Below are 19,498 nucleotides of genomic sequence, written 5' to 3' on the forward strand. Positions count from 1 at the left end.
TCTCTTGTAGTATCTGCACTCTGCTGAAAACTTGTTCTCTGGTCTGCTGTAGACAAATTATCTGGTTGATCCTTCTTTGCATATCATTTGGCTCTGCTTGGCTTTCTTGTAGAAGTTTCATAACTGGCACACCTAGTGATGAAGGAAATCTGGCCTCTAATCCATAGACTAACTCATATGGGCTGGTCCCAATTGATCTTTTGGTGGTTAATCTGTCTGCCCATAAAGCATTTACTAGTTTCTTATGCCAGTTCTTTTTGTTCTCTTCCAGCACTTTCTTTATGATGTTTATCAGGCTTTTGTTTGATGATTCAGCAAGACCATTTCCTTGAGGATAGTAAGCTGTAGAATGGCCCAAAGTAATGTGAAATTTATGGCAAAAGTTTACCATCTTCTTGGATCTGAAGGCAGCAGCATTGTCTGTTATTATCTTGTCTGGGCAGCCAAATCTGGCCAGTATATTGTTCTCCAAAAATTGAATGATTACTGAATCATTTGCTTGTCTGCATGGGGCAGCTTCAATCCACTTGGTGAAGTAGTCTGTTGCTGTTAGAATCCATCTGTGTTGTCCTGAAGATGAGGGGTGAATTTCTCCAATGAAATCCAAGCCCCATTTTTGAAACGGTCTCTCTGTTGCAATGGGCCTCAAAGGAAGTGGCAGCAACTGTCTTTTGCCTTCAAACAGTTGGCACTTGTGGCATGATGTTGTGAATTTCTTCATATCTGAGAACATAGTGGGCCAGTAATAACCAGCCCTTAATACCTTGTCCACAGTGGACTTCCAGTACAGATGTCCACCACAGTCTCCAGCATGGAATTCTTGCATAATTTTATCAGTTTCATTCTCAAGAAGACAGTGCAGCAAAATACCTTCATGGTTTTTCCAGAGTAGATTCTCATCTAACACACAAAATTTGGATGTTTTCATTTTTAGGAACCTAGACTTAGTTCTGGACAGTCCTGGGGGAGCACACAGGTTTTGTAACACATAACAGATATCAGAGTACCATGGAGATTGTTCAAAGGCTACATTGATCTTTGGAGTCGCCAGCTCTGTTTCACTGTCCAGTTGGTTGATATCTAAGGCTTGGAAATTTGCTTCTGCCATTAACTTAGCCAAACCTTGCCCTTTTATCAACTTTGTAGGCTTTATTTCAATGTCAAATTCAAGTATGTTTGCAATCCATTTTCCTCTCCTTCCCTCTAAGTTTTCTTGTGTGAGGATATCTTTGACAATAGGACTTGGTACATAAGCTACAACATGGGAGTAAAGGATGTAGATCCTAAAGTCTTTGATGGCTTTGATCAAGGCATAGGCTTGTTTCTCTATTATTTGGTACTTTAGGGGGGCATCTCTAAGAGCTCTGCTGAAAAAAGCAATGGGCTTTTCATTCCCATGGTCATCTTTCTGTAATAAAACAGCAGCAATGGTGTGTTGGGAGGCAAAGGAGAAAATGATGAAGTCTCTGTCAAACTGAGGGTTAGTTAACACTGGGGTTTGAGTCAAGGCCAATTTTATACTTTCAAAAGCTTGTTTTGCTTCAACAGTCCATTTGACCTTTGAATCTTTCTTTAGCATATTGTTTAGTAATCTGATTAATTCTGCTAAATTTGGGATAAACCTTCTCAAAAAGTTGATTTTTCCCAAGAATCCTTGCAGCTCTTTGACATTCCTTGGGTGAGGCATTTGTAGGATAGCTTGTATCCTATCTGGATCAATTCTTATGCCATCTTTCGAAATGATGTGACCTAAAAGTTTCCCTTCTTCTAAGCCAAATAAAGACTTCTTGGGGTTTAAGGAAATACCATATTTCCTGCATGTTATGAAGATTTGTCTCAGATGTTTCAAGTGTTCTTGGTCAGATTTTGAAAAGGGTGTAAGATCATCTAAGTAGATGACCAAGAAATCATGAATTTCCTTTGCAAAAGCAATGTCCATTGCTCTCTGAAATGTTGCCCCTGCATTTTTCAATCCAAAGGGCATCTTTACATACTTGAAAGTACCCCATGGGGTAGTAAATGCAGTCTTGTCTTGATCATCAGGGTGTACCAGGATTTGATTGAAACCTGAGAAGCCATCCAACAATGATATTCTTGAGGCTCCTACTACTCTTTGAAGGATGTGGTCCATTTTGGGTAAGGGATAGTTGTCTTTGAGTGACACTAGGTTCAAATTCCTTAAGTCTACACAAAGTCTAATCTCACCAGTTTTCTTTCTTGTAGGGACCAAATTTGAAATCCACTCAGAAAACCTGATTGGTGCTATGATCCCAGCTTTGAACATTTTTTGTAATTCCTTTTCAATGGAAGGAAGAAGCACAGGATTGATTCTTCTCAATTTTTGTTTGAATGGTTTTTGATTAGGCTTGAGGGGAATGGTGTGCTGTATAACAGAGGTATCATAAGACTTCAAGTCTTCATAACCCCAGGCAAAGACATCTTGGAACTCTTTAAAGAGGTCAACATATTTGGGTTTTTGGTCAGGGGGTAAAGCAGCAGATAGCTTTATTATTTTAGGCTTGTCAGTGGTACCAATGTTACATTCTTCAATTGTTGCATCTAATGGCTGCATCTTTGGTTTCCTGGGAACATCATTTGAGTCAAAAATATCCTCTAGTGGGGTAAGGCCTGCTGGAAGAAGATTGTCTTTGAGTTGTATGATTTCATCTTCAGCGTTGTTCAGCTCTTCACAGTCAATTTGGTGAATTTGCTGAATGTTTTCTTTGTCGAAAATGGTTGGACTAAGTAGTTGTTTTGCTGTCCTAGGTGACATTGGGTGGGCAGACTGTTGAAACTGTAATTGTGATTGACTTGCCCCATCAACTGTTTGAGATTGACTTGCTGTCTCAAGGTCAATATTTAATCCTGTAAACTCTTGTTGCAAAGTTAAAAAGTTGTTTATTTGCCTATCATTCTCAAATACTTGCCATTCTTTGACATTGTTTGGAATGGAAGGCCTATATTTGACTTCTGCTGTGAAACAATTGTTGGGTTGTAGTGGGAATTCGAAGGTGCTGGCAAATGTTGCCAAGCTGTGAGCATGGAGATTGTGGCCCCTAGGAATCTTTGTGAGAACAAACTCGGAGAAAGTTTCTAGTATTTCAATTACAGCAGACCTATAGGACCTTAATCTTTTGTCATTGGTGACAAAATCTCCTTTTACTTGTTGAATTACTAGATCAGAGTCCCCCATGATTGAGAGGCTATGTGCTTGTAATGATTTTGCAATCTTGAGGCCTAGTAGCAGAGCTTCATATTCTGCCATATTGTTAGTGCATTTAAAGTTCAACCTATAAGCCCGGCCTTGTGCACAGGCTTTCTCTTTGTTATGTATCCATACTCCAGCTCCTGCCCCTAACTTGTTGACTGAGCCATCAAACTCTAGGACCCACAGACTATCTTGCTGGTCAGGAGATTTTAAATTCTTTTCATGGGATGGCCATGTGAGCATGAGTTGAGGTTTCTTTTCCCATTTGTCTCCTAGGATAATTTCATCATTTGTTTGACAATTTTTGACAACTAAAGGAGGGTGAATGGGTATTGTTGGGCTGATTAAATTTTGGCAGGTGCCACTTGTTTGATGGATGTTTGATTCCTGTATGGGTTTTTCAGTCTTGATGTCATTGTTTAAGGAGCTTGTGCTGTCATTGAAGAGGATGAAGGAGTCTATGTCCGAATGGACAGCATATATTGGAAAATTTTGAGGCTTTTCTTCACTGCTGACCATGTATTTCATGAGTGTTTCCCTATAAAGTCTCTTGGGTTGTCCAAAGACAGAGATGGTTGCATATGACATGTCTAATTGCAGGGAGCCTTGGAGCTTGGCTCCCCATGATCTTGATAAGAGCATTCCATATTTGGGTGGGATATCAGCAACAACAACATCCATTAAAATGGTTTTGTTGGGAAATTGAACCAGGGACACACATAAATCCTTAATCAGGCCCAAGCATTTTACTTGACTAGAATCAAAAGAAAACAGGTCTTTGTATGGTCTTGTTATATCCAAATTTAATCTTTCCATGACTGCTTTTGGCATGAGGTTGTGAGATGCACCTGAGTCAAACATTGCATTGTGCAGTATTTTATCATGAACATGTAAGCTGACATAAAAAGGTAAAACCCCTGTGACTACTGTTTTTCCATCTACCTCTGGACCAAACAGTAATTCTGGAGTGTCATCTAGCACATTTACATCATCTTTGTTGTTGGTGAGCTGAAGGGATTTCTTGATCTGTTGCTTATATATGTCATGCTTGGCTAGCTCTGAAAGGGGAATTGCTATCTTTAACTTTCCAATTTCTGTTCCTAGGTCAAAAGGTTTCTCCACCTGAATTTTAGAGTCACGGATAGCAGTCCTTTCTCTGTTGATTGAATCTCCTTGTTGGATTTCATCTTGATTTTGGAGCCTGCCCCTCATGTTGATGTCTTGAGGGGTGATGTTCGGACTTGGGTGGGATGATGAGGTTGCCAAGGGTTGTTGTGGTGTGGACGGTATTTCAGTGACCTCCTCAACCACTACTTCTTTTGTAGGTAAGTTTGTTTTGTCATTAGGTTCAGTGACTAAGGTTTCTTTAGATTGCTGTTTCTCCTTTATCTTTTCAGGCTGATTTGCATTTACAGTCCGACTTCTTAGTTTGTATTGTTTATGGACTTCATAGACAGCAGTATCATACCCTTGTTTAAAGTCAAAAGACTCTCCTGATTGTGTTTGGAATGTTTTGTTTTCATCATCCTCATGGTCTTCCTGTGTTAAGAAAACATGGCTTTTACCATCCAGACCTATTAAGTTGATCTCAGGATCTTCATTGAGCTGATTAGCTGAGGAAGTTTCTGCATAATTTTCTTGAAAAGGGGGTCTGATATCTTGGTCAGCACCTGTTTTTCCCATATTGGGGTTCTGTGTTCTCCTAAAATTTGGGTTTCTAGGAGTATTGTTTTGTGGTGCTTCCCATGATGACTTTCTTTCTACTGATTCCACTCTCTCACCTAGTCTTTTCATGCTGTTTAGTATTGCATCCAACTTCTGATCAAAGCCCGGGGGCTCTTCCTTGAAACCAACCTTCTTTTCCAGCTTTGCCCTGTTTCTTTTGGCAATTAGGTTGGCCTCTACAGTGACTGCAACTCTTTGGGCTTCTGCAAGGGTTGGAGGGTCTCTTTCTCTCAACTGATAGGCCATATCAGAATCAAAACCATCAGGGAAGTTATAAAGGGCCAAATCAGGAGGGGGCCTTAAGTTCTGGGGAATAGCATTGTATATGTTGTTAAACCTAGCACAATACTCCAACACCGTTTCTTGGGGACCTCTTTTAATAGTGTTATATTCACCGAGTATATGGTGCGGATCTCTCTTTTTCTCCCATCTGTTGGTGAATTCCTGGTATAGAACTTCAGGGGTTGCAATGGAATTCGCATTTAAGGATCTAAACCAAGTTCTAACATCCCCAGTTAAGCTTTGAACAAAAATTCTCATCCTAACACTGTCATCATCTATTTCATAGGTCTCAAAGTGGTCTTGCATCTTTTTAGCATGCTGGATGGCTGTCAAAGGGCCATGGGAGTCAAAAAATGAGAGTCTAGTTTGGTAGTCTTGGGGTAGAGCTGGAGCATTGGCTGGTATCTGCAGCGGTGCATATCTGTTAGCCATGTTTATGGGATTTATAGGGTTAATAGGAACAAATGGGACAACAGGGATTACAGGTGTAACCGGGTTAAGAGGATGGGTAATAAGTGGGGAACTGTTTGAGGGAGTGTGTGCAGATGGTGAAGATGGGAGAGAAGGGCTATGAGGTGTTGATGATGAGCTAGGGGAATTAGGTGTGGAACGGAAAAGGACTTTACAAGGAGTTGGAATGAGGATAGGTTGGTGTAAACTTATATCTGAATCAGCAAGCTTCTCCTGCTTGTGCTGTTTCCTTATGTTCTTTGGGATGATATTTGGGTTATCAACAATGATGGGTTGATCAGGGTCAGGGTGTGCCCTAGTATGCCTTGGGTTTCTTTTAGGAGCCAGCTTCTAAGTGTTCTTTCAGAACTTTATACAGAAGGTTTTGTATGTACAAGGACTGGGTAAGAATTCTGGAATGGCTATGTATTTGTCAAAACTAAGATGAAGTTTCCCTAGTTAGCTCTTCCCTAAAGCTGTCCCTGTGTTTACAGAAACAGTCCTAAGGCCTCTTGGCTAGTTTCAGGCTTGATAGTAGCTTTTGAAATAGATGGTAATTGAAAAACTCTAATCCCCAGTGGAGTCGCCATTTATGTTAACACCCAGGTTGTTCCCTATGACTCCCAAGGGAATACGGCCGGGGTAACCACTAACCAATCTTTGGATCACTGTTTCTAGCCAAACTGTGATCAGAGAGGGCTCTCTCTTTATGATTTGTAACTGTTTGTTATAGGGTTTTAGGCTAGCTATTATGCACTGTTTTTTGTTTATGTTTGGTTGATGAAATTCCTTTTAGGTTCTAGTGAAGTAGTTTTCTGAGAGGTTGAGTACCATTGGGCCATGGAGTCTGTAGCTATATGTGTTTGAAATTTTGAGATGAAAGATGGGACTTACAGGGCCATTTGAGTGTTTAATAGAATAGATTTTTGATTAAAAGACTGGAAACAGGTAACACAAACAGTGAAAGCATTTAAGAATTTTCACTAGTTATCTATATGTTCCCAACAGATAGCTTTAAGAAGAGAAAACAGAGGTCTTAGGGGCAAAGTTGAATCCCTGAGAATGACTGTTACAATAAAAACACAGTTTTGAATTGCAGCAATTGAGAATTACAATTCTGTTACTGTGTATATGAGGAAAACATATATAATAGCTCAGTTTGAGTCCAGGGTAAACATGGTTAAATCCTGGTACTATCCTTTCACCTTGCTATCAAGTGTAAAACATTAGAACAACAAAGAGAACAAAAGACTCAAAACACACATGACAAAGAGATTTGAGAATACTTGCTGTTTTATGCAACACCCTGGAATCCTGCAACATTCATCTTTCACCACAATACATCAAAGAACACCGAGCCTTGGAAATTCCATTCTTCCTTTGTATTAATTCTCTGAAAATGTTACAACGAGCAAGAGCTCTTCAAAAGAAAATAACAACCATCAACCAACCCCTTTCACTGCTGTGAAGGGTCAATATATCCTTGCGGTCATTTACAAAATATCTGAGTCCTGAGTTATCTCAGATTTTACTTCCTTACCAACTATTTAAGATATTATGGGCACAATTTAATGCAGCATTGATTACAGAGTACAGGCATTTTAATGCTCTGTCAGAAGATATTTTAGCCTTTGGAGTCAGCTAAGTCGGTCGAGATTTTCTGAGTAAATGCTGGAAAACCTGTCTTTAATGCTTTGTACGCTGTGTCTTGGACTTGTCACCTGTGATTGTGACTGTTGCTTGTGTTGAGCTCAATGGTCCTGCTGAGTTGGCTCAGCCTCTGCCTCTTTCCTGTAGATATTTTTCCTCAAAACTGTGCCTGCGCATGATGCTTATTTGCCTGTAGGAACAGCGCTACTGATTCTGGCCTGACAGAACTGTTTGTGTCAAATTTCTCCAGGCATCCTGAGTGGGCAATTGGTGTGCTAGGATTGCACCCAGAGTTTCATCTGCTTCTGTAAATTTGAAAAAGTTAGGTGGTGTGTCAAACAGATGGTCCACTTCATTCATTAGGAAAAACAGGTTTTCCACTCTGTCATACATACTTTGCCCTGTGGCTGGCCCTGGCTCCTTTGAAGTGCTGGGTGGTTGTGCAATTTCTGCCACTGCATGGGCATCAATCCTCTTGTTATAATTGTCCAGGGTGAGCAGTCTTCCTACACTGCTTAAGATGCTGGGAAGGCCTCTGTTCTGCAGAGTCACGAATTTTTCCAGGAATCTATTGATCTCAGTTTGCATATCCTGGGTCCTCCTCTCCAATGTTCCAACTAAGTTCCTTAATGTAACGACTCTCTTTGCTACAGCAATTGCTTCTGTTCTGTTAGTGATTCCCATGACAGCTAATTGAGAGCTAGTCTTATAGTTCAGAGTGTTGATTATCCTTGTGGCAGCTTCTGGCATGTGTCCAAGGCTCGCCCTGGCTCTCTGTATTTCTTTATTTGCTTTAGTGATGAGCACCATTTGTTCATCCATGGTTTCAATGTATTGCCACTGTTTGGCAATGGACCTTCCAATGTTGCTCCATAATACTGCTTTCATTTCAGCTGTCACCCTTTCTAGTGCAAGCTCCTTCTCTAGTTCAGCAATCCTCTTTTTAAGAGCTTTCACCTCTCTGTCTTTGGTTGCCTCATTCTGTTTACTCCTGTCAAACCTTTCATTAACCTTAGTCAAGGTTTTCTTAAGCTCATCCAGCTCTTTCATTTGAGATTCCATGGCTTGGATCTCAGCTTGCAGCTTTTGCATGTCTAAGCTAGCAGCCTGTTCTGATTTTGTTGTTGTTGCTGCTGTGGATGGTGCTGTGGTTTCTGTTTGCTGAAGAGGAGGAGTAATCTTGGGAGAGGTTTCCTCAAGGTTTATTATGATAGGAGGAGGCTGGGAGGGTTGGCCCTCTTCTCTTTGCTTTAGTGTCTCCTGTAGTGCTGCCTTTGCAGCTTCAGTCTGTCCTAGCTGGTCCTGAGTCCTGACCAGCTCTTTATATAAGGATATCAGCAGATCTGTAGCCTCCTTCTCTTGCCTTTGCTGGGCAACTTCATCGGTCTGTGGATGGATGGTGGCCGGGAGCTTGATCTTCTTTCTTAGGGCTGCCATATCTGCATCCCTTATCTTCAGGAGCTCTTGGATGCCTTTGACATCTTTAGGGTCATGCCCTATCTCTATGATTACCTCTTCCAAGGACTTGATCCTGTTGTCCTTGGCCTGTGATGAAGCTCTTTCTAACTCCAGCTGAGAAGCTGTGTTGTCTAGGCTGCTCTTTAATTTATAATTTTCTAATGTCTCATCTGCCAAGGAGGCATACACCATTTCCCCAGTCTGCTTATGTAGTTCAATCTTGTCCATGGGGTGTATGTCTTTGGCAAGAACCTCCATGTTGGTTCTCAGATAGTCTGAGGTGGACTGAGGCTGCAAAGCTGTAGGCATGAAGTGGCTCATTATCATTTTGCCTTCACTCACATCGAAAGCAGACATGAGTCTCTGCTGGTTGCTAGGAGCTAGGTTCAACAAGTGATCATATAGCTGCACTTTTATTGGATCACTCCTCCTTTTTATGTCAATGAATTGCTGTTTTATACTTGACTGTCCTTTTCTTGTTTCACTGGAGGAGCTGACCTCTCCTCCCATTGTCATGTCATGTCCTCGCTGGGATGAGCTGGCCGAAAGTTCTCCACTAGGTGGGCCCATACCCATGGCTTGCCTTACTGCAATGTCCTCCTCTTGGGAGTCATTCAGTCTTTGTCTCTTCTCTCCCCTGATGAAAGATGAGGTGTGGGGGGTCTCTCTCTCCCTTTTCCTTGTCACATCTTCCTTTTGTGGTGTTTGGAGGACTGATGTGTCAACATTGGTGTCTGTCCTGGGAGGCACATTTGTTTGAGGCTGCTGCTCGATGTTGCCAGGTTGATCTGTCCCCTTTTCCTGCTGCAAGGGCTGATCACTGGACTGTGCTTTTTCTTGTTGCTGTCCCAGTTCTTGCTGTTCCATTTCCTCTTGCTGCTGTAGCAAGGTGTCCACTTGTTCCTCTGTCAATACAGGTGGCTGTTCCACCTGTTTACCTTTGTCTTTGCTTGCTGCCTGGGATGTCTTTTCAGTGGTTTGCTGCTGTGCTGCTGAAGATCCAGCAGCTGTTCCACTTTGTCTTCTGTAGGAGTGAGGCACCTGTGCACAAGTTTCCAAGTCAGTTTCCTTTTGTATATTTCTGGCTTCTTTCTCAAGCATTTCTACCTCAGTGAGTTGTTCTATCAGTGTACCCTCTTCCCAATCTAGTGCATTGGCATACTTTTCTATTTCCGGTTGTCTTTTATGTGCATAGTTGCCAAGTCTGTATCTAATTCTCCTGAGGGAGATACTATGATTGGGGTCATAAGGAATCCACTCAAAACTGGTCTGCAATCTGAGGCCTTCTAGCATGTTGTGTGCCTCTTTCCATCCTTCCTCTTTCTTGTTATACAAGAAGGAACCTAGCTGGCTTCTTACCTTCAGCTGTGACTTTTTGTTTCTACTTTGAAAATGAAGGTAATCCGAGTTCCCAAACTGCCTGAAATACTCCAAGGCAAACAACCTCATGGGGACATACCTTGGCAATCTAAATGGGTTCAATTCACAGCCATATATCCTAATGACTGTGTGGTTCTGGTAGAAGTACCAGTTGCCAATGTTGTAGGATTTGTTCAGATGTAGAATCCTCCTCATTTCATCGGTTAATCTAGGAGGAGGAGTACCTTGCAGAACTGTTAGGGCCGGATGAACAAATAGATCAATGAACTCACAGTATGTATAGGCTGATACTGAGGTAAAATGAAACACAGAGGTCCAGAAAACAACTGATCTTGGGCTTCCTTGGGCATTGAGTGGCCTCAAAGGAACTGAGAAGGTGGCTGGCTGATTGAAAAGGAACAAATGGTAGATATATGAGGAGTATCTGAACAGTCTCTCTCTCTTCAGGTTCATGAACTGATCATGAATCTTCTCTGCAATGTAGGTTGCATAGTCATACTGCACAGCTGGAGGCTTACCCGGGGCAAATATAGACAGCATTGCCAATATGCTGTCATCTACATCTTCCAGTCCTCTAAATCCCAAGACATATCCAATCAAGTCCACCATCATCCTGCCCAACTCATTCAGGTATTGGTACCCAATGGGAGGGGTTCTGACTGCTTCAGAGCTAGGTGTGAGAAATAGCTGGTTAATCTTCACAATCTGGTCATTAGACAGGTTATTTCCTCTCTTTATCAAATCTTGCATGGAAAGAGGGGTCAGTTTCTTAGCTGTATGGAAATGCAGCATCTGATTTATACTCTCTGGAGTGATCTGAAACAGGACTAGGCCTGTGGGGCTAATGACTGCCCTTTGGCTGGGGTCATAGCACTCCTGGCAACTATAGATAAGCTTTGGCATGGGATTAAATTGGGGAAGGTTGTATATGGGCAAATTTGATTCCCAAATCCCCAAGATATCTGCTCCACTCATGTGCTGGGCTCTCAGTTCATTTAGCATCAGGATATTATACTTAGTTCCCATAGGAAACCAGTCCAACATCTGGTAATCCATGTCTCCCAGGGGCTTCCATGCCAATTCTTGGTGGGGAGCATTGATAGGCTTGATATTGAGAGCAATGGGGGTCTCCATAGCTTCTGAAGGGGCAAACTATTGCAATCTGACAGGTGAATGGGCAAACACAGACGGCAGACTGCCCTTAGTGGAAAATAGCTTGATTTTCTGAACTGTCAGAGGGGAATTCACCAGCTAGAAATTGAAATACTGCTGGTAATTGGCAACAGAGCCTCTTTGGGGTCTAAGTGAGCTTCTGGTAGTAGTTCAGAGGTATTTAGTAGTGAATTTGCCGGGAAACGCAGAACTGAGGGGTTTTTAGATGAATTGCAGCTTATTACGGCTCTGCAGCGAATTTTTGGACCTCACAGTGACAATGGTGGAGGTACAACTAGATTCTAACGGTGAAAAGGTCGATCTTATGGTCCTATTATGCCTGTGAGCAGTTTTGAGCTGAATGCAGGTCGTATGGAAGGCAGGGCAGTGTAAATACCTGTAATTCGACGTGCAGAGGTCGTGGCAAGGTGTACTGCAGCTGCTGAAGTGGTCGCTTTAGCTAATTTTACCGGTTGGCGGAAATCCAGGCAGAAATGGTTGAGCAGAGAGTTCAGACGGAATAACGATGAAATGGTGAAAAAACGCGTAAAATTTGGTTAATATGAGTTTTTTACCCGTTTGGCGCTTTTTTACAATGACGTCATCGGGGAGGACGTGGCAGAAGACGACCGGTCAAAGGGCGGTGAGGTGGCAGTCCAGTCAGCGGTGAGCTGGACGTGGCAGAAAGGTTAATGGTGGACGGGCGGAAGTGAAACCGTGAGAGTTATGGTTAAGGCTCTAACCGTCACGGTCTCTCGGGGCGGTTAGAGTACGGCGCCCAGGGTGTCAGAGGGAGCTCCGAGATGGTCCATCGGGCGACGCGTGGCGGAGGCGTGACGAGGCGCAACGTCACGTTCTCGGGAGTTAACGTGCGGTTGTGGATGGCGCTCCGATATTGCTGTGGGCCGTCGGATCTGGAAGGCTTGATCCGACGGCTGGCGGAGGTGTGAGGTGCACGGCCGATAATGCGGCGGAAATATTAACCGTCTGTGGGTTTTTGGCATGGTTTTCCAAATGTTTTGATTCTGACCACCCGCGCTTGCATTTGGGAACGTGCTGAAGGCGGAATTTTGATTTTTGTAAGGTTTGCAGAGGGTTTTATAGATCAAAGGGGTTTAGAGAGGGGTTTTACCCATGCAAAGGTATATTTTTGGGGGAAATGATTTGCAGCAAAGGAAAAATAGTGGAGATAGGTTCACCATGGTGGCCAGGTGCCATTATGGTCCCTCTTTGCAGAATTCTCGGCTATTATGCCTAGGGGAGGGAAAATATATATCATTTGGGGTTTTATACACCTTAGTGTTATTATTATTAGGGGTAGGGGTAAAATAGGGGAATTACATAGTTGAGTTAGGAGTTAGTATGAGGGAAGGAGGGGGATTTAGAAAGGGGGTGTTAATGATGGAGTAGAGGGGAAAAAGTGAAGTTAGTGATGCTCTCTGCTGTGAATCCATGAAATTCACCACCTTTTTTGCTGATATGTTCATTGCCTTGGCAAAACATCTTTGACAACTATGTGATGGTGAACATGTCTTTTCTGCAACCACAACTGCCTACCCCACTATTTCACCTAGCATTTTTTGTTTCTTCTTGGAGGGGCACTTGGACTTGCAACCCTCAATTGCCTTTTCTTTTCTTTGGCTTTTTTCTTTTTTACTCTATCTGCTTCTACCCTTATCTCTTCCAAGGTCCCAGATTAGACTTTTGGGAACCTTTGTTTCTCTACCTGAACTACTTGTCTGCCAAGATTAAGCTGTTTGGACAGACTTCTTTCTCTATTCTACAACTCAAAATTGAAACATGGCATGATCCAGCTTGAACTGTTGAATCATCCACAAAATTGAAACAAGGTCCTCAATACTAGAAAACACTTTACCCAGCTCTTGCTCTCTAAGAAATATGGGATCTTTGGGATACCAAAGCAGAGCATATTTGGCTTTTCTCTTGCCAATCATGAAATATGAAACCTATTACTATAGGTATCCAACAGGAACTTCGCCAGGAACTACGTTTCATCGAGCTTTAACATCTGGCTCAGTCTGTCCTGCAAGGCACTACTATCAGTCATTCTTGTTGCCTCTGAAATGAACATGTTGGGTAGTACGAACTCTGCTAGCACCACCACCTCTTTGTCGTATACTAGATGAAATGGGGTTTGTTTGTGGAGTCTTTTAATTTTTGTTCTATATTCCTAAAGTGTCGCTGGAACTCTTTCGTCCCAATCATATATGTTGGCTGATATGATTTTGGTTAGCCCTTTTCCCAGTATCTTGTTGAATGCTTCTACTGCACCATTTGCTTGTGGATGGTAAGGGCTGCTCTTGTGATGTTGTACCATAAAAGTTGTTAATAGGACCTGAATTGTCTCACTCAGGAAGTGTGTACCTTGGTCACTTGTGAGACTCCTTTGGCATCTGAACCTTGAGATGATATTTTCAAAAATGAATCACATTGCGGTTTTTGTTGTGTAGTCTTTTACTGGTGCGGCTTCTGCCCATCTTCACAGGTACTCTGTGGCGGTAATTATGTATCGGGCTTTGGAATGACATGTTGGTCGGGATATTGGACCAATGAAATCTACCGCCCACTTATCAAATATTTGCACCGTATGGACTGGGTGTACTGGTAGCTCATCTCGTCGAGAAGGCCTTCCAACTCTTTAACAAACATCGATCATTGGCGAATGCCTTCAAATCCTTACGTACCATAGGCCACCATAGTCCTGCTTGTAGTACCTTCCTTGCAGTTTTTTTACCCCTAGATGGCCTCCCATGACCCCTGCGTGGCACTCCCATAAGATATCTTCTCTTTCGTGTTGTAGGACACAGCGTCTGAGTATCTAGTCTAACACCATTTTATAAAGGTGTCTTACTATGAGTTGGTAATACGTTGCTCTGACCACCAGCTGCCTTTTCTGCGTTACGGTGTGGCCCTATGGACAACTGTCTATTGTGAGAAAAGTAGCAATTTCCTGTAGGTGGTCGGGTATGGCTTCTATCCTGAATAAATCGGCATCGGGTAACCTGTCATCTATTGCTCCATCACTCTCCCTTGTTTCCAGGCGAGAAAGGTGATCTGGGCCTACATTCAGTCTTCCCAGCTTAACAATTACTTCAAACGTGAACTCTTGAAATAATAATAGCCATTTGCATATTCTTCCCTCCAGTATCAGCTTGTCTACTAGGTATTTCAGTGCAGAATGGTCTATGAAAAAATTCAATGGCGCCCCCAGTAGATAGTGCCTAAATTTTTGGAGAGAGTAGACCATTTCTAGGGCTTCTTGTTCTATTGTTGTGTAGTTTTTTTCCACTGTGGAGAGATTTCTGCTTGCGTAGTATACTGGATGATCCATATTCTCTCCTAATTGTGCTAGGACTGCTCCTAGTGCTATTCCAGACGCATTAATATGTACATGGAATATTTTGTTCTAGTCAAGGTACACCAATATGGGCGCACTTACTAGCCTTTTCTTTAGTTTCTCTAGTGCCACTTGACAATTTGTTGTCCAAATGAATTCCTCTGTCTTCTTTAGCAGTCTCTCCATTAGGGCTGTTATGGTTGCATAGTTTCTGATGAACCTTCTGTAGTACCCTATATGGCCTAGTGTTGCTCTTAGTTTCTTTATGTTGTGGGGTGGTTCCATGTGGACGATTGGCACTATTTTGGCAGGGTCCACACAGACTCCATCTTTGCAAACAATATGGCCTAGAAGGGTTTCAAAGGGAATCACGAAAATGCACTTCTTCAAATTTAAAGAGATCTGCAATTGTCTACATCTTTCGAACATTACTCTCAAGAGACTAGTATCCTTCTTCACCAAGCTGTATACTGTCCAGTCGTCCATGTAGACTTCTAGGAACTTATGAATTATGTCTTGGAAAGCTACTATTACAATCCTTGAAAAGACTGCTGACACATTCTTTAATCTGAATGGCATTACATTGTATGCATATGACCCCCACTCTGTCGTGAATGTTTTTTTCCTTTTATCTTCTTTCGCTATTCGGACCTACTGGTAGCCTGAGAAGCCATTTGTGAAGGAGTAAGCCTCATTCCATGCAACATTGTCTACAACTTCGTCGCCAAAGCGCGTGGGGAACGGGTCGTGCACGCATGCATTGTTCAGGCTTCTATAGTCAACACATACTCTAATCTCGGTCACATCCTTCTTGTTTTGAATCACTATAGGGCTTATCCAATCAGCTTCATCAACCGGAAAAATGATTCCTGCATCCAGCATTTTATCAATCTCCCTTTTAACTTTTTCTTTGACCCTTGGGTTCAGCCGATATGGTATGTGCTTCACTGGTCGGACTCCTGGTTTCAAGACAATTTTCATTTATCCCAAGTTACCTTTTATCCCCTTGAGTTCAGATACCGAAGCTGGGAATAGGTCCTAGTATTCTTGTAGCAACTCAAAAATTTCTTTAGTGGTCTGTTCATCCCAATAGTCTCCTATTGATGCTATCTTGGGTTTATCCTCCGTCCCTACTTTCTACTTTCTCAGCTTCACTGGTAGGATATGGGCGCCTTATGTCGTCGGGCTCTCACAAATCCCCCTTTCTCCCTCTGTGTCTTCAAAGGCTAGGTGTCTAAGCCCTTCCAATCTATCTTCTTTTGGTTCTGCATCGATTTAGTCGCAGGTTACAAATCCTAGAGATTCCATGTCAAATAAGCATTGCAGGAAGTTTTGTTTGTACTCCCCCTCGACTAGCGTCTCTAGAGTGAACAAAACTCATTTAACCACTTGAATTTCTTCTGTCATTTGTGCTTCACTATCCTTGAATGAGAAATTGCCGATGAACTATGTTTTCAAGGCATCCCAAGCAGCTATTTGTTGTCGTAGTTCTTCATGGATGTACCATGCCCGGGGGATGGCGCTGAGGGTGTGTATAAAGGCATGCACCCACAGGTTCCTTGGTAATCCCTGGCTTTCCCAGTTGGTCGTGCACCCTTTGACATGTTCCTCAGGACTTGAATTCCCTGTGTATTCTTTTTGGTTTGGTGGCTACTCTTCCTTTTCTCTAAACCTTTCCTTTATTTCTCGCTTTGCATCCTTCCAATCTTTTAATACCTGGCAGTGTGCTTTCCACCATCTTGCAGTGTTTCCTTGAGAAAAATTTCCAGAAAGGGAATTCTCTGGTCTTCTGGTACATCCTGGTCAATCCTATCCAGGAACTGATCTATCGGTTCAAGGAAACAGTACTTCGAGATATCGTAGTTTCCTATATCTCCCTAGTTTACTCGACTTATCATTGCACATCGTCACGTTGTTAGTTCATATCCACCGTACTACCATGCATCCCATGCAGTGTCTGAACCAGTTTCTAAACTTTGGATGCTCCTCCAGCTAACTGATCCTCTGGCTGTAGCATTTATGTAATCTTCCCTCTTTCCTGTCGTGAGAGTGTACAACTGATCTAACATCCTTGGTTCTTCCCTGTCATCTGTTGGTTCTGTGAACCTCGATCCATGATAAGGGTCTAGTAGTTGAATAACCCTCAGGCCTTCTCCTTCAAAGATCATCAGTTCCTTTTTCGAATCTATGACGACATAGTTTTCGTATGCCCAGTCAATCCCTAGGAGTGCTGGATATGGGTCTTTATCCCCATAATGTCTATTACTTTGAATTCAGTGTGTGTTTTTACTCCTGCCACATCGACCTCTACATTCTCCAATCTTTCGATGGGTAGTATACAATACTGATTTTCCATTCTCAACTAAATTAGTGAATACTTCAATTGCAGCCTCCCCATTGCCTCCAAGGTCTTCTGGGGTAGGATGTTTACATCCGATCCTAGATCTAGCATGGTGTCCTTTATCTAGAATCCTGCTACCTACAAATTGATTCGAAATTCCTTCCCGTTTCTCTTCTTATTCTATTTCACCCTCCTGAAGACTTTCTCTGGCTAGATTTCACAAGGTTGTCCCGCGTCCTCTCGCTCAATGGACACCGCGGCTTTCAATATTTTCCGTAATTCTCTTAGCATGGTCTCATCTTCAACAAATTTTAAGAATAGTTTAAACCATTCCCAAATGGGTTGGGCAAGGCCAGGCCCACAAACTTGCGAACCTCAGGTGTCCCTATCTTCAGTCATCCCTTCAAAAAATTTGGTTTCTTCTTGGTAATATTGCTTCTAGCACTCGGGTTGATATGCCTTTGGTGGTGACGCCACCTTGACAATCACAACGGTTTCCTCAGTGTAGTGGTTGTCCCCTGTCTTCTTCCCTCCTCGGTTGACTATATTGATATCTGTTGTGGGGAGACCCTCATCGGTCCGAGGCTCGACATTCACCAGGTTAGCCCCTCACTATTTGGTCCTGTCTTTCCATTTCTCGATGAGCTCTAGGCAGTCTTCTGTCGCATGGGTGTTAACTCTGCACTGCGAACACCATGGTCTTCTCAGGAGCGGGCATTCCCTTGTGACATATCCTTCTTGATCGCAATTGTAGCATCTGAGGGGTCCTCTACCCCTCGATCTCCCTCCACATCCATTTCCTCCTTTCCCCCTCGATTTGCTTCATTGACTCGAAATGTGGATCTATCCAGTCTTTTTGTTAGAGAATCCAACGCCCAACATTGTTCAGTGTGATCAGTAGTCGATGCACAGAACTTGGAGTATATGTTATTGGGGATGCTAGAGTACTTTTGCAACACTGGACACAGTTGCGGCAGGTGTCCATACGTTCTACAAATTTCACAAAAATCTGTGTTATTCCTTCCTGGGAAGGGTCCTTATGCCCCGATGGCCGCAACCCCTACGGTCAGAGTGGTTCCCGATGACCCCACCACCCATCCTCCTTGGTTAATACCTCACATTCGCGGGCATTCCGTCGCAACGTGCCCCTCCACCAGGAAATGGGTGCACCAAACATTGCGTCGAGCTGGTCGTACGGGTTGAAGATCCCTTAGCTTCTCGGTCAGGTTCACGATCTGGTTTTGTAAGCCCATGATTGTTGGACCTTGCAGACTTGTGCCTCCCTGATATAAAGTGGGGATATCCTGCCATCGCTTCGATCCATGATGCTTACTCTAAGGCATCCTACAGGGTTCCTATCTTCTATTATGTCAATGGTCTCCTCATCAAGGGCAAGGGCACCTTGATGAACTAGTCCCGCTAGTGTTTCGGGTCCAAAGTATAACTTAGCTTGGCAATGACATCCTTAAACCTTTGCATGAGCTCCCACACAATCTCTCCCTCCCTCTGCTTAATTTCCCACAACTTCGATAGCCATTGCTGATCAGTTTGTTGTACCTTGAATTTTTGCACAAATACCCTCTTAATGTCATCTATGGTTGGGCTCTGGTTTTCCTCTACCCACTTTATGAACCAACGTAGAGCCCGTTCTCTTACCGTGGTCTGGAATTCCACTGCCCGAACATTATCCAGAGTCTAACGGGCTCTCTAGATGGCTTTGCAGAGATACCAATGGTGCTTCACATCCTCATTCCCCTTACTTGCAAACTCCAGGTATCTTGTAAATGATCCTGCCATACTGCTCTGAATATTGGCTAATAACACAAAACGATTAGTTCCCGGCTGTAGTGACCCCTGTAGTCCCAAGTTACTATTGTAGCCGGTTCTGGTATCACTCCCAGTATTGAAACCAATCCTGTATTTGTCTCGCACCCTCTATACTCGCATTTTTTTTGTTAGGTTAAAGATGAATTCTTCTAGTTTGTGATAAGGTACCAGGGGAAGGTTAGGGAAAACAACGCTTGTGATTTGGGGTTGGGGCTGTTGAACTTTGGTGGATGTTGGTTCCTCATCAAATAACTTCCTCATTCTATCACCCATGTTGTCGTCGTCTTCATGCCAGCATGGGTGTTGATCCTACGGTTCTTCTTCTACAGCCTTCGGGGAGGATCCCCCATATGTTCCTGGTTGTAATCCCACATCCGCAACATTCCGAGATAGTCCTCCTCCAGTTCCCTGTTGCGATCCTATTTCCTCAACCTGGAGGGAATGTGTTTCCTCCTCTTCTCAACACCGACATCCTTTTGTCCCATCTTTTGGTGCCCTAGCGCCCTCTTCCCCCTTCATCTCAGCTTGGGGTTTTTCCATCGCCACTCCTATCAGGCAAGACCCTCTCCTTCTTTTCCCTAGGGCCCGAGTTGCTCTTACCTGCCACTTATCTGCTAACATCGCCCTTCTCTGTGCTCTAACATCCCTTTCTTTCTTTAATTCCTCT

The sequence above is a fragment of the Pinus tabuliformis genome, chromosome 1_2 (genome assembly GCF_031772625.1).
Source record: "Pinus tabuliformis cultivar Carrire ecotype Pingquan chromosome 1_2, CPIR1, whole genome shotgun sequence".
Classification (NCBI taxonomy): domain Eukaryota; kingdom Viridiplantae; phylum Streptophyta; class Pinopsida; order Pinales; family Pinaceae; genus Pinus; species Pinus tabuliformis.